Source organism: Aythya ferina (assembly GCF_964211825.1).
Source record: "Aythya ferina genome assembly, chromosome: 2".
NCBI classification, from domain to species: domain Eukaryota; kingdom Metazoa; phylum Chordata; class Aves; order Anseriformes; family Anatidae; genus Aythya; species Aythya ferina.
Window position 1 is genome coordinate 4,860,874 of NC_140297.1, and position 26,524 is coordinate 4,887,397.

Here is a 26,524-nt window from a genome sequence, read left to right on the forward strand (position 1 = left end):
TTGGAGAGGGCTGGTGACTTAGCAACTGGGCTGTTGTTCAGGTGGACAGAAGTGGGAGAGAGCGAGCCATTGACACAAGTATCACAGCTGCATCTATTGACATGGCTTACTCTACGCTGAAAGAAAAACTCCTGCAGCTTTTTATCATCTCATCTTGAACAGAGGCTTATAATATTTTGTGTGATGAGGGAAGGGTGAAGAAGTGAATTAATAGCTCTTCTTTTTTTTTTTTTTTCTTTTTTTTTTTTTTATGCCCCCTCTTCTGAGAGGGGCTAAAGAGATTATTTAATTTTAAAACAGCAAAAGAGCTAATTTTCATAGGTTAAACACCCATTCTTTTAACAAGATCTAACCTCTGCTGTTTTTCATTACTATTAATTACTGTTCAGACTTCTTCTGGAGCAGTGGTTTTAGCCTGCATATAAAACATGAGCCTTGCTTGGAAATCATCGGTTTTAGAGTCTTGTTCATATTATATGGGTAGAGACCTGTCCCGGTAATTACAGAAATGTGCATTTTTATAAGTGGCTGGCCTAAGGCTCTATTAACATTTTCACTTATGTTTTATCTTGTGTATTTTACTGCCTGAGTACTTCTAATGATTGCATATGCATGGCTTACTTTTTCCTGAGAGATTATTCTGGTTTGATTTCTAAAGGGTGCATTTTTGAAAGCCAAGACCTTTTGTAAAAGATGAGGACCATTTATGCTATGGTGGCCTTTCATCTTTACTGGAGAAAAAGAACATAAAATGTCCATTGGCACTGTCTTGTCAGCATGAGCGGTGATTCCTCGAGGTACAGCTGGATGCAGTGAGGAGTTGCAGCTGAGGTATGGGCTGGGGGAAAGGACAAGGCAAGAGGAGAAGCATCCGAGTCTGAGAGCCAGCAGATGCTGAGCAGTGCTGGTGTGCTGCCATTTGGATTGAAGGGCTCTTTATATATTTAAAACACATTGCTGAGACACGTTTCAAAGGTCAAATACAAAACTTTTTCTTTTTTGCTAAGCAATGTATGCGTATCTTCAGCCTTAGAAAAATACTACTAAGCCCTAAAACTGCTCCTACCCTTTTCCCTTTTCTGTAACCTTGTTAGATGTCTGGAAGGCTTTTATCCCACTGGACTGTTTAATGACTAGAGGAAACTTGGGGTAAGAAAAGTTGTTTTGGAGCCGATTTCAATTATGGACTCACTACAAAAAGTTAGTAAAAAATGAGTCTGCCATTTTGCAGAAGTCATGTTTTAGCCATCCTGGGGTGACCAACACTGCACTTGCCAATTAGGGAGTCAAGTGAACATGAAAGTTAAAGGAAGGAGATGGATGAGAAACGGAAAAAACACAGCAGAGGAAAAAGAAGGCCGGAATTGGAATTCTGGGGGAGGGAAATAAACATATTTTTAAGCTCGTATAACTTCTCTCTGAGGAGACCAAATCTGCAGTTGATTAGGTCAGCTTGACTCCAATAGAGCTGTATCCAGATTAAGATTTCAACCATCTCTGTTCATTTTCTCTTGCTAGTTTAGGTTGAGCTCGTCCACAAATAAAGCAGTGGGAAGCTCTTGATTTCAGTGCATGCACAGATGGGAGAGGCTGTACATTTTTTCCTTAACTTTTTTTTTTTTTTCTTTTCTTCCCATTGTGAAGCTTAATTTGTGGTAAAAGATCACTCTGATTTTGCAGCTTGGAAGTAGAGTGTTGAAAACAAAAGGAGAAATTAAAATAACTCATCTTTCCTGCTGCCATCATCCTGTGAAATGTGTGATTTCTTCATTGAGCACAGAACAGAAGTTAATTGCATGTAGTAAAATAAGAAGATTGTTAATGTTGCATCAGCCATGTTGAGGACCCTTTTCTTCAGCTAATTAAACAGTGGGTAGAATTTTTGTTCTTCTGCAGTGAGTTATGAGAGGTGGCTTTGCTACGATCCTGTTTTGCCTGGTTGGGTTTCTCCTAAGTTTAGGCTTGATCTTTGAGGCAGACTTGACACATTCCCCAGGGTCAGGAATTGCTGTCACCATTCTGCACCAGGCAGGCCTGATCCTCTGCCAGGGACGGTCAGAGGCCTGATCCCCTGCCTTGTCCTTCAGGGTGCTGATACTGAACTTGGGGACATCATCCAGAGCTGCTCAGAACAGTGACTTGTTGCAGTGAGAAAGCACCCATGGGCCTGTGAGAGGGTTCTGAGCCTCATGGCCTTCAGGAGGGTCAGCAAACAGGCCCTGAGCATCTTTTTTGAAGGTTTCTGTGACCCTCTTACTGAGGAAGCTGCCCCACACACCTCTCCGATGCATTCTTGAGTGAGCTGTTGTCTAAAATGACAGCAGCAACCAGCTGGCAGACAGATGGATTGAGGTTCGGTCTCTTCCCACAATATAGGAATCAGACAATACTTGCACAATCATGTGCTTCTGGGGCCAGGGGAGGAGTGGAAGAGGGAACAGCTCACGAGCACGTTGGAAAGGGGAAGAATCAGATGCATTACAAGAGGAGACAAAGCAGAGATTTTTCATCTCACAACATAAAAATGGCCCACATGGCTAGATCTAGCGTGGGGCCTTTCGTGGATGTGGGCTTTCCTTCATTATTCTCCCTCATGACCGGTTTTCATCCAGCCAAGCTGTGGAAGGGTGAGGTCTGAACACTTGCAGGGGAAGGAGCGACCAGGCTGTTCCCTCCCGTCACTGAGCCCTTGAGACTTGCTGTGACTCCCTGGGCTTTGGCTTCTGCGTTTATTGCCACAAAACCTCAGGGAGTGTCACTGAGGGAATTCCGCTGAAGGGATGGTCACCCGTAATTCTTCCTCTCAGCCACAGGGTGTCACTTAAAGTGCAGGTAAAGTAAGTGTCCACAAGCATCTGCACTGAGTCACTTGGGGGGTGGAAGTGATGGATTGGGGTGAAACAAAACTGGTGTGGCTGGTGGGCCTGGTCCTGGTCCTGCTGTAATTCCTGGCAGTGCTGCCTCTGCAGCTCCACATCCTGCTGGGTGGTAAAAGAGATGGACCGAAGTGAAGTGGGGACAAGGACACTGTGGAGGAGGAGGTGGAGGATGTTCTGGAAGGAACCCTGCTGTCCTGCCTTTGTGGAGCACTTGCTAGGCAGTGGGATGCTGGCTGAAGGAACATGGTTGGTGGTGGTTTCACCAGGGCTGCTCTGAAAGGCTAAAGGAAGGGAAGCACTAAGCTTTGTTCCCAAGCAGGTGTGTATTGTGTTAGAAGATGTGGAGCTATGCAAATCTTAATGTAGCCATTCAGTTGTGGAGCACCTCCATGAAAAGCAGGCAATGAAAACCTACATTTGGATGACAGAGGAATTCTTCCTTGTAGACACCATGTTCATTCATAACTGTACTGTTTCCTGTTGCAGTACAATCAGCTGGATATTTCCTGCCAGAGTTCCCCAGCAGGGACTGTTAGATTCCCCCTATAGACCCTCAGGTGCTTGGCAGATGCTCTAGGTTCTCCCTCCTCACAAAAATAACAGATATAGTAAATGTGGGACAATGCCTTCCTCAGCTGTGACTGCTCAATTTACCTGTTGCTGATGAGAGGGGTGTTCTGCAGCTCAGTGAGCACACTGACTGGATTTAAGGTGTTTCTTTTTCATAGAATCATAGAATCACAGAATGGTTTGGGTTGGATGGGACCTCAAAGCCCATTCAGTTCCAATGTCCCTACCATGGGCAGGGACCCCTCCCAGCAGCCCAGGCTGCCCCCAGCCCCATCCAGCCTGGCCTTGGGCACTGCCAGGGATGGGGCAGCCACAGCTCCTCTGGACAACCTCTACCAGGGCTCACCTTTCCTTCTGTGTTCCTCAGTGGCATGGAAGTGTCTTTGATGTTCCTGTAATGGTGAGTCTTTATGACTTCTATGGTTTGTAAGGACAGTACTTCAAGTTGTGTCCTCATCCCAGTAAAGTTCACAGACTGCAAATGCCATGCAAGACTCTGCTTACAGTCTTCTATCCCATGAAAGGGAAACTCTTACTCAGTTTTGGACTGCAACATAGCTTATGACTTGACATCCAGCTTATAACAGCCATTCCTTAGTAGCTTGCAAAGGCAACAAGGACTATGGTATCCCATTAAATTGGAGGGGAATGGATTTTTGTAGATATTTTCCTTTTTCAGTGCAGTTTAATTCCTATCAGACATCACTCATGGAGTTTGTAATCAGTAGCTCTTGGGACAAATTCCTAAAATCAATAAAACTCAGATTGCTTTATGCTGACAAAGGTCTGCAGTGCTTGGAATACCAGAGGGCCAGACACTGCTCCGTTTGAGATTTGTGAAATAAGAAGCAATCTATTGAAGTGAATGATAAAAACAGAAACTGGTACAATGTTTCAAAAAAGAAAAAAAAAAAAAAAAAAAAAAATCTCATGAAGCATTTTCCTTGGAAAAAAATGGAAGGAGGAATAACCATACCCAATGTGCCTGCATTGTCCAAAGCCCCTGGTGGCTGGAAAGCACTGAACACACAGTGACATGAGGCTGCATGCAGTGCTTTATCCTCCTGAGTCAGCTGGGGAGCAAAGAGAGATTTGGAAGGTTAAAAAATGCTATGAAAATGAGAAAGTCAAACTAGGAAATGACTTTGCTAGTGCACTGTTAACTAAACTTAACTAAGCTTAGATGTGAACTCTTAGTGACTCTTTTTCTCACTGCTGGGAGTATTAATGTAATTATTGCTGAATTATGCCACTGATACCTGAAGCATCAGCACTTGTGTATCTTAAAGTACATGATGAGCAGTCATTCCTTCCAGAATCTTCAGGCTTTCCACCTCAATTGCCACTTTTCAACTAGAGCAGCTAAGGCAGAGTTTGAAAGTGAAGAGTATTCTCAAGGATACTGGTTTCTGCACTGATCTTAGTACACTTGACAGACCACATGCTTTGAGCTCTGTTTGGAAACCGGTGAGGTCAGCAGGTATTTAATTGCTGGAAATGGATTTCTAGGTATCATAAACTGCAAGGTTTTACATAGTCATGCCCTTGTCCTCTGAGCGGTGTGGGAGCCAGGTAACACTGCCACCAGCTCACAAGATCTCTGTAGTGTTAATGTCTTTCATTGTTCCTTATCAACACTTTGCACTAAAGCCAGAATGGCATAGATCCATATTTGGTTCATTTTGGCCATCTAGTTTGATCTGAATTTCCCACTTCACATAAACTTCACGTGTAAATGCACCCACCTGCCCCACTAGTATGCCAAAAGTTCATATTTCACAAATGTCTGCCTCGTGTCAGGCCTCTCTAAAAATGCACATTTCCACCTGTCAGCTTGTGGCACTGCACCAAAGTTGATTGTGACTAAGGAAGCCTTCTTTCCAGCACTAAAATAAGAAGGGTTGTGGGTTTGTTTTGTTTTGTTTTGTTTGTTTGAGAAGTGAGGGAACAAAGATCTTCTGGATCCTCATTCTACTTCAAATAAAGCCTCCTCAAAATGGACAGGAGCGGATGCAAATGTAGGTACAATGGTGCACTGCATTATCCAGCCCAACCCAGAGGTGAGAGGCTGCAGCACTCTGAATGCTGATATTTGCTGCAGGTTCCTATTTTTTCTTGGGAAGGTCTAAAATATCACCACCAACATTTTTTTTCGTGTAGTTAAGTCATCCCTATCTACCTACAAAACCATTCTCATCCTGGCTTTGTCTTTTTCATCCTAATCTCTCCATAACCCCTTCCTCTCTCAGTTCTCCTGTAAAATAAATTCTGGCAGAAATAGTAATAGCAGTTTTATGCTCACACAAGAGCCATTTTATACTTTATTTTATTCCTCCAGCGAATGCTAAGGGAATAGAAGGATCTGTGAGCTGCGCTGGAGAGGCGAGTCTGTCAGAAGAGCAAAAGCATCATAGTAGTTTGTTTTAGTTTATAAGGCCATGTAAGTATGTAAAATGTTCTCTTGTAACTGGAAACGTGATAAATAATTGTTTAATATTTCAGCAAATGGACGTAAAGTATTTATTAGAGATCCTCGTTTTACTGATTCTCTGCTAGATTTCAGCTGTAATCCATGACTGAGTTGCTGTGATTACATCAGCACACTACGGACGAGCACAAGTAGAACATTGCTTTTCAATTACAGGGCCTCGAGAGAATTTGTGGTGCTATTTTCTCATCACTTCTTCAGCTGCTTAGGTAACCTGAATGTCTTCAATACGTTACCTCTCCTAGGTGCTCTATCAAAACCCCATTCCTGGTTCCCCATTCCTTGCAGTAACTGGACCAGGTACTGAAGGTTAATTGGGCAGACACATGAATGAGCCACTGATGCTCTGGGACCATATGGAAATCAACCATGTGTGAACTCAGCTTCTGATATACTTCAGCTACAATTCCCTTTCTTAAATCTAAGGGAAAGAAATTCATTCAATTTTGGTAAGTCAGACATGTGACCAAGTCCTTGGGTTCTGGAGTAGTTTTGAAAACTCTACTGTGATTTGACCAGCATCTTCTAGAAGTGAACTGTTTTTAGTGATTTTGAGTATACAGCTAAGAAAGTCCTGGCTTTGCTTGGTGAAAATAAGCATGGCGTGACAACATGATGTACTGCAGGCTCTCTACTTCTCCTTCTAATCATCTATGGTTTTGTGCAATCCTACAGATTTCCAATGGCTCCTTCAGTATTCTCTATCATCCACCTCTTGTTCATCTTAGACAGCTGTGGCATGACACTTAGTGTTGGTGTTTCTTTAGTTTCTAAGACACTTGAGATGTAAGCAGAATATGCAGATTTTTTATCCCATGATATGTAACAGAAAGAGGGGGCTCAATCTCTTGTTGGAAATCTAGGTATCCTACATATTAATCTATGTAATTGTTCTGCACCACTTTACTTGCTTTAGTTCATCCTTTGCTTGATTTCTGGGGAATTAAGTGAATCGCACAGGGCACTGACCTTTGTCTAGTTGCCATGTTACCTTAATGAAAATCAGCTGGAAAAGGCAGGGCTAATTGCTTAGATTGAATCCTGAAATGTTGATGACTCATTGATGGCTCATTCAGGATAGCAGACACTCAAGGTAGAAGGACTGGATAAAAATAGCTTTCTTGAGATTAAGTTAAACAGTTTAAGTGCTGAAAGTTTCAAATGTTTAGGTCTTAAGTGTTGCATAACACTTGCTGGAAACTTGAACTCTGACTTTGGTATCCACGTCCTCTTCCATCTTGAGGTAAGAGCAATAAACCTGCTGTCCAACTGTCAGCAGAAAGCAGCAGTGACTTGGTTCCAGGTGTCCCTGTGACAAGCCTGGAGCATGCATCCAAGCAGCGATGTAAATGTCTAGCGCAGGAGTCCCTGACGCATCTGGAAGGTGACACCTTCTGAGGCCATCTGGGAACACACAAGCTATTCTTCAGATTTTAAAGGTTTCTCATCTTGCTGTGACTGACTGGTTTCCAGGGCTAATTTATTCCTCTTCCGCTAAGGGGAAGGAATTACAGAAGGTTGCAGGAAAAGTGGAAGTATCAATAAAAAAGGATAGCACCAAAAAGACTGGCCAGTGGAAGAGCAGAGCATCAGCAAGAGGACTGGGAATAAAAAGGGAGATGAAAGTGAGCAAAGACGGAGGCCTTGTGCCTGGAAAAAAAAAAAAAAAAAAAAAAAAAAAAAACAAAACATGAGTTAAGAGTCAATGTGGGAATGGGTGAAGGTGGAGTTTCCACAGAAGACTTTAGTGAAAGAGTTAAGTGATTTTAGATGCAGAAATGACAGATTGTGCAGAAGTAAGCAGCAGCAATGAGCTCCTAGACAAGTGTTGTGGGGTTGGAAGGAAAGATGGCCTCAACCTTGGGTGAGGAGTGGCTCTGAAATTGGTGCTGTCAAAGAATGCAGTGTGTGAACCCAGGTGGAGGGAAGGGGCAAACACTAGGACACACTCAGAAGGCATTTGTGGGGAACCACTGGAGTGCCATGTGTGCCAGCTGTGAGACAAAAACCAAAATCTCAGCTGCCACCCCAAAGGACAACAGGTGAGAGAGGGGACTTGGTGATTAAACCCTGGAGATAAAGAATAAATGTGATACATGCTGTACTGCATCCAAGGCAGGCAGAATGAAATAGCAGGCAGTTACCAACAGAGAAGGGGGGGTGGGAAAGAGAGAGAGCAGGGAGAAAATACCAGAGACAAAATAGCTACCTTGCAAATGAGGAGATGTATGCCTTGATTTCTAGCATTTTTGGCTTAAGTGCTTCCTCTGTTTCCATGCGTTTGTGAAAGAGTTGTTCATTCACTGTTTTTCTTAATGATCTTCTCTTGCTGCCTCTCCTCTGCCTTTCTTGGCCTTGGGATTGGTGGGCAGGCAGGCAACAGGACCACAGCCTCATGCTAGAACCCTTTTGGTTCTGATTTCATTGCCTCAAAAGTACAGCTTTTACTGAATGCAAAGACCTGCCATGGCTTGCTTTGGTCTGCCCAGGACATCACTGGCACGTGGGGTTGTTCTGGTATGTGGCCGCAGTCAATAGACAGCATTTGTCATTGTGCCTGTTTGAAAGGGATTGTAGTAGGATTATTTCACCTGCGACTGTCAGACCAGACAGAAAATGAGACCTGCTTCACACCCTGCAATTGACCTCAGGCAAGCTGCTTCAGCCTCCTGTCCTTTTGTCTTGCCCTTTGTAAAGAAACTCCAATAAATCAGGAACTCTGAAGCCTTACAACTCTTTAAAGACCTCTGTCGTGCCTTTTTGGTTTACAGTGCAAAAAGTTCTCTGATAATGTATCACCTCTATTCATCAGTGCCATTAATTTCTCTGGGGCTGAGAAGGACAGTTTTGAGGACAGAATCTGTGTTTTACAGTCCTTTATAAGAGCTTTACTACTAAGGTTTTTGGACATACAAATACTAAGTAGACTGTCAGATTTCAGTATCTCAATATCATTGTCTCCAAGGCTCTCTTTTAGCAGTAATGTCTTTTATTCTCGACAAGAAAATGTGAAGTGAACAAAAAGCATCCCTTTGTGTGATTATCTGGGAAAACTGATTTTTTCTGATTAACATCTTCAGAGTTGCAGAAGTATCTACAAGCTTGGATATTTAATCTGTGTGATCATTACTGTTGCCAATATATTCCTGTGTTTGACCATCTACTTTTACAGTTAATCTATAGCCCTTTATTTTCACGCCTTATTATCTTGGTGCAGATCTGCTGGTCTCTAGCACCTGCAATTTTTCTGTGCGCCAAAGGAAATGCTTAGTTATCAAAATCACATTTCTTCAGCTATTTGGTGCTCTACTCTGCAATGCAGAGTTGTTTCCTAGGCTACATTTGCTACTATAATACATATTCTGTTGTCAGATATCCTATCCGGTGGGTTTTGCCTCATTCCTTGATCTAGTGAAGATAAATTATTGAACTGTCTTGCTTTATCAGTGGAGAATGTCTTCACTTTCCACGAACTGAGCTCAGTTTTGCAAATGATTTTTTTTCTGCAAATCCATTTCAGATACATCACTCAACACTGTAGCACAAATGAAGAAGAGGAATTCAAGCTCTCAGGTGGTGATGTAGAAAAGGCAGTATGTTAAAAGAAAGCAACTTTTGATCAGGCTCTGCTTGCTTTTTTGTGCTAAAACCAAAGTAAGGGTATGTTGATTCTCTGAAGGCTTGTTGCCTGTTTGATACACCAGCCCTATTAGCTTTTCACTGTGCACTGCGAGGTTTGGATCTGTCACTAGGGCAGACATTGCTCATACCAAAGCTGACAATCCTGTCTCTGTCTGTCCATCCCAAAGTCCAGTTCACAGGCACTCATCAGTTTACAAGCCAGCTTCTGGTTTGCTGCAGTTACAGCAAGTGTTTGCTTTTAATTAAGGTCTTTTGGGTGCCTCTCATTAATGGTCATCTCAGCAGTATGTGCTCTGGGACAAGACAAACAGCTAGCACTGGTCAGTTTTACAGTTGCAATCCCTATTCACGAATGGCTATTATTAACTCTCCAACTGTTCAACCATCACATCTATTTATATTGCCAGCAGTGACTGAGAAGAGCTAATTACAGAGATTATGCAATTTGGTCGTATATTATACGTATAATTTTGTAATGAAGGGGTAGTGCTATTTAGAAGCTGTTCTCATAAGCCTCCCTTTGACTACAAAGGTCTGGCAGGAAGCTTTGCAAGAGAAACTTTACATAAAATGGTTATTTAAGAGTCAGATCATTGACAGGGAGAAAGATCTTGAGACATTACTATATTCTTTTGGAAGCAAGTGCTAATATATTAAAAATCTTCTTTATGGATAAGTAGCTTTTAGCTCCAGTACTGGTAGTGTCCTGAATGCTTAAATGGATCTTATGAATACATGTAAATGTAATTGATCCTTTGCAGTTTTTAAGAACTGATTTCTTTTTCCTTTTTTTTCTTTTTTTTTTCTTCAAGATCAAGCAGGCAAGAGATGTTGTTGTTGTTGTTGTTGTGCCCTTGTGGTTTTTGTCATGCTGTTCTTTGCAGTATTTTTTCCCCATTTGTTTCTTCCTGTATGGGTAAGATTATTGATGATTGTTGGTAGTAAAAGTTACCTTTGTTCTGCTTGCACCTCCCTAGTGCCTAGGGATCAGATCTTCGGTGGGCTCAAGACAAACTGTTGAAAATATGTTCTTCCCCTTGCAGCTATTTGAAGGCTCTTTAAAAAGGTCTTAGCAGGAAAGAGAAAAGGATATGGATTATGGAATAAATGTGGAAAAATCCATTCTATCTTTTTTTTTTTTTTTTTTTTTAATTCTAAAAGTTTGGAAATACAATTATGGGGACTGCAGGAGGGTTCAGGACAGAGCACAGCATGTTGTCCGGGGGAAGGGCTTGCAGAGCTCTGAGCAATGCGCTGGGGCATTTGAACAGTATTTGCAGATTGGAGTTTCTGTGCACTCTATGCAAGCTGATTTAATTCTCAGTGGTATATCCTACCTTGAACATGGAAGATTGATTATTTCTCCAAAGAACCGTGCAAGGGGGTAGGTCTACTTTGTAACTCAGAGGTGTGAATTAAGTTGTTGACTTCTAGAGGTGCACCTAGGTTAGCTTGACTCAGTACCACGAGCATCACAGCTGTAACAGCACCACCTCCAGTTTCTGATGCTCAGGCCCAGCAAGGATTGAAAGGCAGGGATGTCAACACCTGGATAAGCTACTGCAGCATCGCTACCCAGTTCAGCTTGGTTGCATTCCCATTGCTTCTCTGTAAATATTCCCTATAGTGGTGATTCTCACATGTTGTGGTAGCATGGAGGCAAATAGTGACCTGGGCATGAATTTTAAGTGAGTTATGAGTGTTTAAAATTCAACACCTTATCTATTGGTAAATGCATTACCTGGTTTTCAGCCTTCAAAAACAATCAGGATTTGGTGTGCTGGCATTTTTATCCCTTAGCAGCTTAGTGAAGTCATATGGAGAAATTCTCTTTGCATGCAGCACGTATCCTTTCCCAAAATAGACACCAGACTAAATTGGCTTGTTATATTTGCCTTAAGTTCTAGGTTGGTTGTCTTACTTCAAAGGATTTCAAAACTGATCTTTCTTTCATTGAAACAAATTCACTGATCTGTAGTAATTATCTTCATTCACTGCAAAGATTTTTACACTTTCCTGGAGTTTCTGAAATCACGTCCTATTTAACACAGTCCTTGAAACTCCACAAAGCTGTAAAAGCTGAATATGTTTCTACCTTCTCTAACTTAGCTCTAAAGGTGAGGCTTTCTCAGTTTTCAGACAGTCTGCTGCTACCAGCTGATCGTCTAGGGATGATGCCATGACATTTCCAGGCTTTCCTTCACTAACTGCTCTCCATTCAACTTGAGTTTCCATTCGTTCAGCAGCATTTGTGAATCCACTTCCCTCACAGCTATTGCAGGGCAAATTGTCTCTATGTTTATACTGATGTTAAATAGAATATTGGAAAAGGGCAGCTGATGAAGCTCTTTCTGTTCAGTATTTTTCTCCCCCGTAACCAAGTAGGGCTGTCCTAAAGGTCTGCTGAACGTAGGCACTAGCACTGACATGTAACTGCGTGAACTGCTTACTTCTGTTGATCTAGAAGTTTGATTCGGTCACACAACAGTCTTCTGAAAGCTGCAAAAGTGTCAGTCCTATTATATGGCCCACAAAATCTTTCTGCAAATGTGTTATGTGTAACTCAGCGTTTAAGTTCTGAGATTGGTTGTTTTGACTGATCCCGAGCAACAGTATTTCAGGAAGGGAAATGTGTAAGTGGACAGTAAGTAGTAAAAAGAGAGATGGTAAAAGGATTTAAAGGAGGCTTTGTAAACTGACTGCTCTCGTGTAATCAAATAGTATTCTCCGCAGTTGGAATTATCCTGTGAATAGTTTTCATAAATGATTTTCAATACTAAAGTAACAGAGACACTTGAAGTAATTGCTATATGCACACTGCATTTTAAATCTATTTAAACAGAGATAATGAGCTACACTCCTCTCTTAGACTGAACTAAATCCCAAGTAATTCTCTGAAGCTGAATGTTTCTTCCTATCGTATTCTGGCTGTACAATCATGTAACAGCTAATTATAGTGATTAACTGAATTTCACAGATGATGACCTGAAGAAACTGTTACATGATGTATATTGCATTTCTTTCGTGTTTCAACGATAATGAGAGCAAGTCGTAGTTAACATTGTACTCTCATTAGAAAGTCTGCTAACCTTCTTCTACTAATTTGATCCAAAGATAAATTCTTGTACACTGGGAGGGAAAAGGCATTTTATCCTAAACACTTCATGTGTAATTACCAAAAGAATCTTTCATCTATATAAAGATTTAAATTCTATTTTAAGAGGAGCGGAGTTAAAGAGTAGTGCACCACGTGATCTTGTTGTACATGATATAGTTAAGATCAAATACCTGAGAAGAACAAAATTCTTGGAACATTTTCCTTTAAAAAATCTTCAATGGGAACTACTGCAGGACATTGTAACTGTGTAAGTGACAGTTAAGTTGTCTTTTATTCACTAATGTTTCATTTGCATATGTTTCATTTATTTCATTTAATGTTTCATTTGCGATATGCAGCAAAACTCTCCTTGGAAATTACAGCAAGTGAAATGAGGGTTTAATCACGAACCCCAGTGAGTTTTTGTGTGGGTGTCAGGAGCACTTCTGTAGCAGTCAGCGTGGTTCTGCAGGTTGGTTCCACACCGTGGATTTGGTGAAGGTCTGTCCTGGAACATCTTCTTTGCTGTGTTGAGCTATGTTCTTTGTTAGCTGTGATCTGTGACCACTTTTTTTTAGTTATGCTGCTTGCAATCTGCTCGTGGTCTGGCTTGGATCCTGCACCTCAGCCCCAGTTTCTTCCTGTACTGTTTCTTCAGAAGTTTAGCTCTCAAAAATTTGGGAAATGTGCTGTTTTCAATATCTAATTAGAACTTAGCACTGTGGATCTCTATACTACATTTTATTACTTTAAAACAAGCAAACAACAGAACAAAAAACAAAACCAACACATTGTTTCATGTCTTTATTTCTTTCCTTCCAACTTGTCTAGAGGTAAGGTCTGACCCACAAAGGGCGCTATATGCCTTCAGGGGTGGTGAATGTACTAATGAGGAAAAACCTGCACGTCTTTGGCAATCTGCATTACTCTGTGAAAGGGAGATGATGGAGGAGTTGGAGATAGACTGGGTCTCCCTATTGTAATGTTTTAAAATAAAATTCCTAGAGTAAAAATGGAAACAAACAATGTTAGAGTTTAATAGAACAGCACTTACTTGGTCTCTTGAGGCACTGGGCCAAAATGAATATTTCCAGTGGAAACTATAAAAGTGACTGCTTATTTTTCTTACAGGAGAGGCTTCAGGGTTTGGATGCTTATTTGTGCAGAGCTTTTATGTTGCACTACAGATTTTTTCCTGGTCACGTTCAGTTCAAACTAGGTCCAAACTGTTACAGATATATTGTTGGAAAGTGTGCTGTAGCTTTTTTGTGAACATGATGGTTGCATTGCTATACAGCATAGTTCACTGCTCTGTAAAGATAATCAAATGTCCATCCAAATTTAAAAAGAACAAATTTAATTTAATTCACCTGTTAAAGAAAAAGAATTCTAATATCACCTTTTCCACATTTGATATATACGCCAGTAAATCATTGTTATTTGGCAGATGAAGTCAAGTTGCATTGCTTCAAAAAGCATTATAAATTAAAGACACCTTTCCATTCACTTTGTGTTGTTCAAAGTCCAATGCAGTTTGCCTGCCATTCACACATTTCAGCTTTTCTCTTCTACAGTGCAATTGTTCATGGCAAACTTGGGCTTTAAGACTTTGTGGTTCAGTACATGCAGAATATTAATTAAGCAGTCCTTGTTTGAATACCCAATGGTTAAATAGTACACACTCGATCTTCTCTCTGGGGACAATTCCGTGGTTGAATTGGAAATGGTACTGGAAATAAATCTTGCCCCTGTATAAGAAATTTAATTTATGAGTACTCACTGATAATTTTCTTTTTTACCAAGTAAAGTACTAAGTGTCTGAATAGGAGAATCTGGTCTAAATGAAAGTGAATGGCAAACATTAAACACTGCTCTAGGTGAATGAGCACTTTCAGACATGTAATTTTTTATTCTTGCCCTCTTTGAAAGGAAATGGCAAACCTTCATAAAGACACCTTTTTTTTTGTCTGTTTCTCTTTGTATGTTCTAAAAATTGTCTTCCTGCATTATCACTGTAAACAACCAGTCTTAGTGCCTATCTCCCATGTCAACGTGACAGGAAATTTGCAGTTGTTTAAAGAGCAAGCAAAGTCAGCTACTGAGTGATAGGAACTTTCGACAACATTCTGCTGTATGGTCCCTTCATACAGTTATATGTATTACACTTTAAATCTGTTGTGGAATCACATTTCACCAGCTCTTTTATCCTCTGTGAAACACCTAGGACATTTTCTCCCCCTCTAAGTTCTTGGCTGATGTTCTTGCTGGATGCATCATTTGCTTAAGGGTGCTGCTGTGTGAGAAGCCTGCTTTGCTCTTCTCACCTCCTTCTTTCCTTTCCCCAGTACCTCATTCATGCTTGTAATGTCACTGAATTAAAGGGAAAAAAATAATTTTATATATATATACATGTCCTATGTTTATTGGTCATTTTTAGTCTGGATCCAATTTGTCTTGCTTCTTCAGAATCTCTGGAGCCAGCGTTTTCCCCAGCAAGGTGGTACGTAAGCTGTGGCTGGTGAAATGAATAAATTTGGGTTCTGAAAGCCTCAGTTCTAGAGCTAAAGAGAAGGCCTGCATAATCAGCTTGAGGCGAGGATGGCAGGGGAAGTAATATATAGGGAAATAAAGTTCTCTTTTGACATAGCCACCTTTTTCTCTTGGTTAGAACAAGCTCCTTCTTAGCAATTACAGAAATGGAAGGGGAGTCTTAGCTTTCAGGGATGTGAGTCCGATGGCTTAGAAACCAGAATAGACAAGCTTGGGTTACTGTATCCACTTACAGTATATGTCCTCCAATCTCTTGCAGGACTGCAGAAATTAAAGGATAGTGATTATAACCAGAAATAAATTTTACAAAGATGCCTGAAAGTGAGGAATTAAAGGTGTCAGCAGTATGCAAAGCAAACAACAACAACAAAAAAAAGTAATTCCAAACTGATAGACATGGAGACTTTTCTTGGGAATGACTGGATGTTCAGGAGACACCTGAGCTAAGCCAAAACAAAGAAGCAAGTCACTTTTAGTGCTCTGAGAAGTGCCTAGAATGCTCTTTTTTGTACCAGGAAGAGAGTTATCCCACCAACATAAGGTTTCTGCCCTGTCATTAAAGCAGTGCATCTAACTTGAGAACGGGGTGTGCGATATTTGAAATGTGTGTAGTGTTTTGTGCCAGTCTGAAATGACTTTGCCTTTCCATCCACTTCCTTGTGATCACAGAACTACACAGTGAATTATTTGAAGAGAACAGTGTTCTTTGCAGTCTTTGGTAGCACCAGTTTGAGACACAGCGTATCACTAACCTTTGCATTTCAGATGCCTCATTACTTGTGTGTCAGGTGTGAGAGACTGCAATGGCGGCCAAAACTTCAATTGCCACAGGGTCTCCTTTGCCTTTTGGAACTAGTGGTCTGCCCATATGCTTCTGTATTACCTTGAAATTTGTGCTGGGAGAGAAGTACAATGACCTCTCTGCAGAGAGAATTGTCCTTCCTTGGGGTGGGCTTCCAACAGAAGGTAGTTTGCCTTCAGAGGATTGAATACCATTATAAAGATGGCTCTTGGCCAGGATTGAAAGCCTGATCCTTTTCACAGTAGGGCTTTTTGGAGAATCTTACAGATAGCAATGGAATCACATATGCAGAGTCTTGAAGAGGTGTGTGTGACAATGCTGAAGATGTCACACCACATTTACCGAACTGCAGCAAACCTGAAGCCATGTGGGAAGTTTCAGAGATGGCCTAGCAATCATTCCTAGTTGAAATGATCTCAGGCTTTTAAGATCCATCCGAAAGCTTAGCCAAGAAATGAAGCTGGTGAAATGCTTTTCTTAGACTGTCACAGCATGTGCTGACAGAACATATTATGTGCTATAAAATTAGAAGAGATTTTAAAATTCTCCTTTTCCCTCCCATGCCATTTCAAACCCCCAAAGAGACAATAATTATCAGGTGATAATTGCCAGAAAGCACCTTCCCACATAACAGCAGGTTTTCCAGATGAGTGATGCATTGTGTTAATAAGGTTATGTCAGGGGAACAGCCTCTTTTCCTCTTTTCACACCTGGCTGAGCTTGTTACAGATTAAGCGTGGTCTTCCTGGCCCATGTGTGATCACTCAGCAAATTGTGCACAGGGGGATTTTATTTGAGCAGAAAGGTCTTTTGGGTAGGAGCTGGGAGATACCTTGGGAAGCTGGACTGAAACAGAGACCAAGGAGCGCTGCAGAGTCCCATCTTGCAATCAGAATGTCAAATGAGCATCTTTGATCTGCCTTTTCTGATTCAGAAGGTGGTGTATACACAAAAGCAACCCTCCTGAAACAATGTGGTCTTTTACAGATCCCTCTCAAAACAAATCATACTTTTTCACTTCCTTTGTGATATCACTTGCAAATCACTTAATTTTCTGATATCTGTCCCGTACTAATGTACATTAGATGAAACAGTGTTTTTCAGTTTTTTGATTCCACTTAAAGTTTTGACAGATGCTGTCCTAGAGGAAGGGATAGGCACATGATGCATGTTTTATGCTACGCTTCAGGAAAACACATAAATGTGGCAGTATTTACAGGAATGGAAGAGTAATATAAGGTACAGGAGGGGGAGCCCTGGGTGGTTTAGCAGTTTGGGGGCTTTCAAACTTATAATCTAACAAGCAGGTACAACATCAGCACAGTTCATAGTGCATCTATGAAGCCAGCTAATGCCTACCTCTCTTCTTACCAGACAAAACATAAAGATATGTTAGCATATCTTACCATAAACCATAGCAGCGCTGTGCTTGGTTTATGTTATTTACTCAATAAGCCTTTTGGCACTAGTTTAATGGAAAAAAACTAGTAGGATGTCAAAACTGTAACATAAGCCCAGTGGTCTTTAAAGTAATTTCTTTAATAAATGTTTTTTTTGTGTGTATGTGTCTCTTTTTGGCTGTGTAAGAAAGAAGAAGGATCTGAGGTGGGTGTTACTTTTCTTCTAGCAAGTGTTTTCACGCAGCTGTTCTTAAACCTTCCTTATCCTGCTCCCCAGTGGGAGAAGGAAGATATTTATAGGGAGAGACAATCAACAGAAAGCACGCTATTATTAGGTATAATAGGACTTTAAGGCTTAGAATTACTGTTGTATTTCCCTGTATCTGCAGGGGCTTTGTTTTCTTCTATCAAACAGACCTGATCTGTGCTGGCTTAAAGGAGCTATTTATATCCTGTCACATCAGCAGGCATCTCCACAATCAAAATTCAGGCTTCTGGTGTTGCTGACTATTTTGCTTATCCTGCAGAATAGTATGATTAGAAGGGATTTTGTATTAAGGATAATCAAGTCAACTTCACAGAAATTGGTAGAAACTGCCCAGTTCTTATCCGCTTCTTGAAATTACTTTTTTGGAAAGAGAATTGTGTCTCAGCAAAGTGGGCTGGCTTATATCTGCCAAGAAGCACTCGGATTTTTTAAGCTCTTATATCATGTTTTGTTATGAAAGTTATCTGTACTATGCTTGCAGTCTTTTTTTTCTGTTGGTTGGTTTTCTCGTGTAGGCAATTTGTTTCTTCCTTGCACTCTCATACTAGATGTTTAGGCTTAAGGAAGACAAGGAGCTTTCTGGCTGCCAAGCCCAGCATAAGTTGACAGAGTGTATGTTGTGCTTTTGTCCAGACATCCTAAGACATGCTGTATTGGGCTTATGTGGCAAGATTTTGGTAGCAGGGAAGCTGCAGGGGTTGCCTCTGTGAGCAGAGCCCAGCAGCTGCCCCATGTCAGAGCAGAGCCAGCTCCAGATGGCTCCAAAAGGGAACTGCTGGTGCCTGGAGCTGAGCCATGGTGATGGTTGGGTCTCTGGGAGAGCAAAAAAAGCCCTGCTGTGCTACAGCAGCTTGGAGAGAGGGATGAGAAATAGGAGAGAAGCAGCCCTGCAGCCCCCAAGGTGAGGGCAGGAGGTGCTCCAGGCATGCAGCAGCAGTTCCCCTACAGCCTGTGAAAGGAGGAGCCCCCGGTGCAGCAGGTGGATGTAGCCTGGAGGAGGCTGTGGCCCATGGAGAGCCCCCGCAGGAGCAGGCCCCGGGCTGGAGCTGCAGCCCGTGGAGAGGAGCCCACGCAGGAGCAGGGGGGCTGGGGGGAGCTGCCGCCCATGGGGGACCCGTGCTGGAGCAGTTTGCTCCTGGGGGATGGACCCCGTGGGACAGAGCCGTGTGGGAGCAGTGCTTGCAGAACTTCTGCCTGTAGGCAGCCCCTGCAGGCTCAGTTTGGGAAGGACAGCATCTCGTGGGAGGGACCCCGTGTGGAGCAGGGGCAGAGAGGGACCATGAGGGAGCAGCGGGGACGAAGCCTCAGGGACTGACTGCAGCCCTCATTGCCCATTCCCCTGTGCTGCTTGGGGTAAAGGAGTGATAAGAGGGTGGATAGGGAAAGGTTTTTTCAGGTTACTTTTAGTTCTCACTTTGCTGTTAGGAACAAGCAATGAATTGTGTTAGTTCTCCATATGCTGAGTCTGTTTTGCCTGTGACTGTAGTTGGTGAGGGATCTCCCTGTCCTTGTCTGAACCCACAAGCTGTTTTTTCATCTTATTTTCTTCCCCTGCTCTATTGAGGAGGGAGAGTAATTGAGCAGCATGCTGGTGCTTAGCTGCCCCATCATTGTTAAACCACCACGCATGCCGCTGTTGTTAACCCACTACACCTGTAACAAGATCTATCTGAATCGTCTCATAAAACTGTAATTTTCTAAAATGCATTGTAATAAGAAATATAATACTGGATTTATGATCCAAAGAAGAGTTTGACATGAGGGAAAAAAAAAATCCCTGCACATCTCATCTGAACAACTGTTCTGGTTCATGATGAACCTTCTTAACAGATAAAACCCAAATGCTGAGTCTGTGGTAGTCAGGTTTTGTATATCCTCTTGACCTTTTAGCAGGACTGGTTCCCTGTATAATGTGTGATATCTTTCCCTGTATTCCCAATCATTCGTATTTTCTAAGGGCCCTCGTCTCTCCTGTGTGCTGCCTTTCGCTTGCAGCCTCTTCTGTCAGAGTGGAGGTTTCATCTGAATTCCACGTCAGAAGGCATATTAACTGTTCCAGGCAAATACCACGTGGATGGGCCCATCCTGGAATCCATTCCCATCCCTAGTCACCAGCTCCTCCCTTTCTCAGCCACTCTTCTCATTATTTTTGTGGAGTCCTTAACTGGAACTGGGTCAGGATTCCCACTATAGACCGACTTTGTGCTCTATCACAAACCATTCATACAGCTGCTGTGTTTTGCTTACGTGATTACAACTCGGATTTCATAAGGTCACCAAGTTCCTAAATGAATTCCAGGCAGTGAGGACTCTGTGAGAGGAACATAGGTCCTCGTGTTCCCACTTACCTCAGCAGAAATGAGACGAAAGGGAGGATGCACACTGGGACTCGTTTATCTCATCAGGCTGTACAAATTGTATTTTCGAGTCAGCTTCACCCTCAGGCTCCCCTCTCTCCCACTACTGTGCTAATCAGATCATAGTGCTTCTCAACTCCATTGTGCTTTACCTACAGGTAATACAGTACAGCTACACCTTTCCTTGTTGTCATTGCCATCTCTCAGTGTGTTCAGTAATTATGGCAAGTGACTAATTGAATTCTGAATTTCAACTAAGAGGCAACTATTATGAAGATCAAGTATCATTATCAGCTTCTGACCTGGTAGCATTTCAGAAGGGGTTTAGTCAGGCAGCTTTGTAGCTCTGTGCTCTCCTAGTCAATCAAGCTGAGAAATGAACTAGGCTTCAGCCCAGTGTGTGTGTGTGTGTGTGTATATATATATATGTTTTCAATAGAGAAGTAGCCCATAGACCATGAAGATCAAACCAGCTTCACGAAGTGAACAGCCACTGATCAGCTGAGTCTCAGTCTAGGTTGTGGTGACTGCAGTCACTAGGGATCAATTCACTTGCTTAAACTTAAGCTTCCATCACAATTTGTGATGCCCTTGATTGAGTGACTGCCTTGGACACCATGGGGCATCTCAGAGAGTACTCAGTATCTATCTAGCAGTGTGTGCATCGTAACTGCCACTTGCATATGGGCATCAGCATCATAACATCAGAATTGATGTGTCTTAATCTTGAGCCCTGTTTCATCTGTAGGGAGGAGTATAAGAATAGGGCAGACGTGAAAAGAGACTGTTCTTGGGTGCTGTTTTATTTAGCTTCCAGTGATCCAAGTTTCTATGACCTGCTGAACCAGAGGTGATGTCTGTGAATGTTAAACAAGTGGCCAGATGCCTGCTCGATCTTGTGTGGGGTAGAGTGGCCTAGCAGCAGAGAATAATTTGAATAGGTGTGTATGAAAACCTTAATCTTAGTATGAATTTCATACTTTTCTCTCAGAATAGGCTTTTGGGGAGACAAATTCTTGTTTCTGTTCAGCTAGCATAAAAAGGTTGGTGGTGTTTATTTTTTACCATGTGCTGACATCCAGGTGAAGGGGAAAGGTGATAACCTGAGGAATATACAGATTCAATGCAGATTGCTTCATAATCTCCTTCTTTTCTTTCTGCTTAAAGATACACATGAGTCTGCGTAGAAGATCATTGGGTTCTGCGTGCAGTCACGTTTCTGTATGTGCTGTCTCAGAGAATTAGCCACAAAGTGCAAATAGCCTTAGGAGGCTGCAGACTCACCCTGCATCTTCATGTCAAGTTCAGCACAGTAACACAACACAGGAAGAAAGTAGTCTCCATTTGTTCCAAAACAAAGAGCTCTGCAAGCTATTACAGGGTATGTTTTTAGTTCCAAGCACTGTAGCACTTTCTGACAGACACAGAAAAGGAGGGATTATTTTCCTTTTTACTCTTCCTTAATTCTTTTGACACATGTGGTCCAAGCTCAGTCATGTCAGTCTGTACAAGGGGGAAAAAAAGAGCTGTGTGCTATTTGTGAAAGCAGAGTCAACTGAGCATTTATCAAATGCTTGGGAGCCTGTTCACTTGTCTCTGTCTCCTTCGTGGTGTTCCCTTGATTGTTTTCATAACAGCATGGTCCTGGTACTTCAGAACAAGAGTTTTCTTAATCACAAGCATGGAAATAATTTCCTAAAGGAATTTATAACATTTAGGGATAATAATCATAGCTGTGAATAATAATTGTTTTGTTGAGTGATTAATAGGAGTTGTAAGGAGATGTGACAAAGAAAGCAGCTTCTGGGATAGCTCCCGAATCATCCTTCTGAGGAGAGATTGTTTCGGAAAAGGGCAACCGTCTTGGGATACCCTGCCACTCGTCACACTTGAATCCTGAGACAGTTCAAAATGAAGTTGTAAAGCAACAGAATATGCACTATATCAGAGATGTAACTTATGGAATATTTTTGTAAGCCTTTGAAGAGAAAAAAGTGAAAGAAGAAACAAGAAGAAGAAAGAAAGAAAGAAGAAAAAAAGTGAAGAGAAAAGAGTGGAAAATATTAAAAGAAGTTGTGGATGTATTTCCTGAGAAGAACTGTGTGGAGTTGACTTGACAGGGGTTGGAAAGTCACAAAGAATGTGTATTTTGTTTAATTTTGTATTAACAGGTATTTAATTAACAAAGATAAATAAAATCACATTTCTGACTGCTTTGTACAACTCAGTCTGTGGGATCTTTCTTAAGGGACTGAAATGAGAATACTTGCTGCGAGGTAGCAAGGGTCTTGCCTAGGACAGGAGCAACCTGCTGAGCACAGGGGAGGTTCATCAGTATCGGAAAGTGTGGAATGGGACTTGCTTAGGTCAGTAATGAAGAAAAGAGGTAGGGATACAAAGGCCAGTTTGTGGGTTCTGAAGTCAGGGTCCTGAAGTTTGTTTAAAAAAAAGTGAAAGCACAGCCACAGATCTAGCCACAGCCCACCAGTGAGGTGCATCTCCGAAATGAGAAGCAGGGGAACAGCTGGCTGCCCCAAGAAAGAAGGTGCGCATGGGATCCCGGTCTGAGTATTTAGTAAACATTAATTCTTGGACTTCAGTGCTTAGGTGTTTAAAAATAAAAAATGGAGAAAGAGATACAGACCAACAGAACTGTGTATGTTGAATGCCCTTTTATACTCTTCGAGTCCAAGTATTAAACCTGCTCAACTTGTCTAATAAAGTTATGTTCAGAGGTGCTGAATGCATGACTAAGAGCATCTGTGCAAGAGTGTGCACAAAAGTGTGGGCAAGACCATAATCTTTATCAGTATGCCTAATGGAGTAGGCCGTGGGCTAGAAATCTAAAAAAATGTTTTTCTAAAGTCTGGGAGCCTAAACTCCTAAAAGGTTCTGCTTCTGCCTTTGCTTTTGACATGTTACATGACCTGTGTGAATCACTCGAGCTCTTTAGCAGATAGGAAATCGATACAGAAAGTGAGCATAATTAGACTGTTGGAGCTTCTCATCAAGCATTTTAGGATTTCTGGCAAAGGAAAACAATAGAAAGCTGCGCAACATTTCTTGCGTGCTTGAAAGGCTGGAGAGACACCAGATTGGTGAGCTAGACAAAGCTGAGGTCAGAAATGTTTTTCTAAGGGAACATTTATTGCCTAAAGTACTATTTATCTGCCTTCCAGCCCTCTCCTATAAGTGCATTATAATTCTACATGAATGTCAAAAAAGCCCCAACAACATGACATCTAAGAAAATCTCTCTTTGCACAAAGGCTAGCTTTCAGGATGATGTTGGCTGCTAGACAAAGTAATAAGCATTGGCTGGATAACTCTTCATTCCTCTCCTTATTTTTGTCTGAATATCCCTCATTCACAAATAAAGTATGTGGAGAGAGATTTTTCTTTTCAATCTCCTGCACTTCTGAGCGCTGTTAGAATTATATTGAAGTGCTACCTATCGCTGTCACTTCTGATCTCTAGAAATAGCAAGCAGTGTACTGGTGCGTTGTGAATCCTACTTTCTTCTAGCTTGTCACTGCAACAATCAGAAGAAAACCACCAAAGTTCCCGGGTGGGAAAGATGGCACATGAATAAATAATGTATAGGCTGTGATTCAGTCCTTATTTTTAGAAGCCTGCTATTTTTCTGGGGCTTTGAAAAAGGGCTAAGAATAGTATACACATGAAGTGACGTATCCTTTATGCAACACCAGGCTTTTCTGTCTCATTTGTTCTGAATCCTACAAAATCTGAGCAGTCAATTTGGGGAATTTATGCAATTCGTGTTGTTTTTACTGGATATCATGGAAGAGAAGCACACGAGAAGAAATATTTTGCTTGATACCCATCAAAATGTCTTATTCTGAACATTATTTTTAAATGAATAAAAAGTATTTGGAGATGGAAAGTCTAATCACAAGTGAAATTGAACTTTTTTTTTTTGGAAAAAAAAAAAAAAACGAACAAACATAATGATATCACTTTTGAATATATAAAATACAATAACTATTTGGTTTAAATAGCGGAGGAAGCACTGAGAGAAACTTGCAATATCCCAGTGATATTGTGAAAGGAATGAATTCAGGAGCTGGGTTTAAGTTCGTCTTGAAGTCCAGCAGTGGAAGGAACAGAAGGAACAGAGCTGAAGTTCCCCATGGGCATAATGTTTGAGGCTGGAATGTCCATGGATTTTTTTATTGGTTGGTTTGGTTTGGTTTTGTCCTATGTTCCATGCGTTTTTTTGAAATTTAAAACGTCAAAATGTTTGTCCTTTCTGGGGGATAAAACCTGGATAAAATTTAACCAATTTAACAAGTGATTCTGGCTGCCCAAGAATGGTGTTTAAAAAATAATCAGACAAGAAAATGTCATCTAGCTTTGGGCTGGACACTGAGACAGGTCTTCTCCCCTTTCTCAAGTGCCAGCAGTTCACCAAACCTATTTTTATGTTAAATATCTTCCCTTATTTGTGCTTGCTCCCCCTCGAAACAAGGCAAATTATCCAAATTGGTCAGAGGACATTACAGAGGCAAAAAGGGTTTAACAATCGTCTTTAAAAAGGAAGAAGAAGAAGAAAAGTCTATTAAGATATCAACAAAAGCTTCCTGGTAAAGAAATCTAACAGAGTGTACGAAATAGTTTTACAGAGTGATTACTAGAAATTCTTAGGGTTTATGCTTTTTAATCTGGACTGAACAAATCCTATTGGCAAGGAGATGGACAACATAACGCACTGTGCTCTTTCAATTATTTGTTGCATCTGCGGTTCTCTGAGGCTGCCTCAGTCACTGCTAACTCCACTTTCCAAAACTTTGTGCTTTCCAGGGAGTTTGTTCAGTGGGGGTTCTGGTTTTCTAGTTGAAGGACCTTCATTTCAGCTTGGCTGGCAGCTAACATGGATCAGCAAACTGTCAGAGCAGTCAGATACCCCTAGCTGTGCACAGCTCAGACCTTAGCAGACTGTGGTTTATTTATTTATTCATTTCCCTGTTTATTCCTTAACTCCAGTAGCAGATGAACTTGTCTCATGATTATAGAGCCGCTCCATGCATGTGGGATCCAGGACAAAAGGTGGAAATCATTAAATTGGAAGTCTGCCTTCTCTAATTATGACTGGAAATGTAAACCTTGTCAAAGTCATCTGCATGAGGGACAGCAAAATGACTAACATCTTCTTAAAAAACAACTTGTTTCCAGTTGTCAAAGGCAAGATCCATTACAGTAGTGCTTGCATGCAATGTCTCGAATTGCCTTTCACCTGCTAATGACTGGAAGGATGTGGTTAACTGCCTGCTGAGAATTACATCCACTTACCTTTCCCCTCTGCTCATCTCTTCTTTATTTCATGCTTTTAATAGAGTTTTACTGACTAAATACAAACCTGCCACCAGGCCAATCTATACAGATTGGGTTACTGCTACCTAAGAGGTATTATTTTCTTCAACAGAAGCAATAAAAAAAGTAAAAAAAAAGTAATGACACTCATCAAATACTCCTTGCTTATTCCATTCGGAAATGCAACATCATCTGCTGTTGGAAATGAAATTAAGGTCAAGGTTTTACCTCTCAGGATGATGTAAACCATTGATCCCAAGCTGTATTTTAAGGTTGGTCCAGCACATGGTCATGTCCTATTGGTACACCTTTTGCAGCTACTCTGTGTGCATGTACGTTTTTTTTTTGGCTGGTAGTACTGGTTATTGGTATTTTAATTACAATGTTTAGGTAAGCACTTGCAATTCTGAAGCAGATACACTGAATACTAAGGGTTATCAACAGCTCTCTCAGTTTTTCTTACAGGAGAGGTACTCCAGCCCCCTGAGCATCCTTGTGACCCTCCTCTGGACCTGCTCTAACAGGTTCATGTCCTTCTTGCGTTGGGGGACCCAGTCTAAAGTTTAATATAGCTATATATGTGTATATACAAATGAGACATTCCTGTAGTTGTTTGATTACTTTTCTAATTTTATTCAGAGAAGAACCATGAAAAATAGACTGAACTGGGCATGCCTTTCCAAAAAGCTGGAGTGAGGGCGAATAGGCACCATACTGCTGTCTGCAATATCCTCACCACGCTGCAGATGTTGCTGTTTCCACTGTCGTGGGGTATGGAGGCATATAAAAGTTTCCAAGTTCATTTTAGACAGCTGGAGCTGAAATGTTGGCTGGTGCATAGAATCAAGGCCTGGCATCCTGCTGCCAAAACAGCAGCCACAGAGTAGGAGCGGTAGAGGATATTGCGGTGTGCTGTCTGAGGGGCCGTAATTGCTGCAGTTTGATTCTGGGAATAGTGCCATAGCTGTCACTGGTTTTATTGATAGACTATAACCGTGATCAGCATGAGTGATTTGGCCCTGAGAGGGAATATGAAAATGAGTATGTTATAGTGGCTGTCTTGGAGCAGGTGAGGTATATTTTCTGGACTCTAGCAACCTGAGTGACAGTCCGAGCACTACTGGATGTTTCCTTCTATTCA

General features: G+C 41.5%; 1 protein-coding gene across 6 annotated transcripts in view; it reads left to right on the forward strand.

The window, feature by feature from the left end:
* The window catches only part of CRHR2 (corticotropin releasing hormone receptor 2), a 158,010-nt gene that overhangs the window by 54,682 nt on the left and 76,804 nt on the right, over positions 1-26,524 (forward strand). Inside the window, exon 1 of one of the 6 annotated variants that reach the window (XM_084509368.1) lies at positions 7,013-7,180. The exons of 4 other annotated variants lie outside the window; for them this stretch is intronic. The gene's annotated coding sequence lies outside the window, so the exon portion shown is untranslated. Of the gene's footprint in view, positions 1-7,012; positions 7,181-26,524 lie in introns of those variants that run through there. One more of the 6 variants, XM_084509370.1, reaches the window with a different exon arrangement.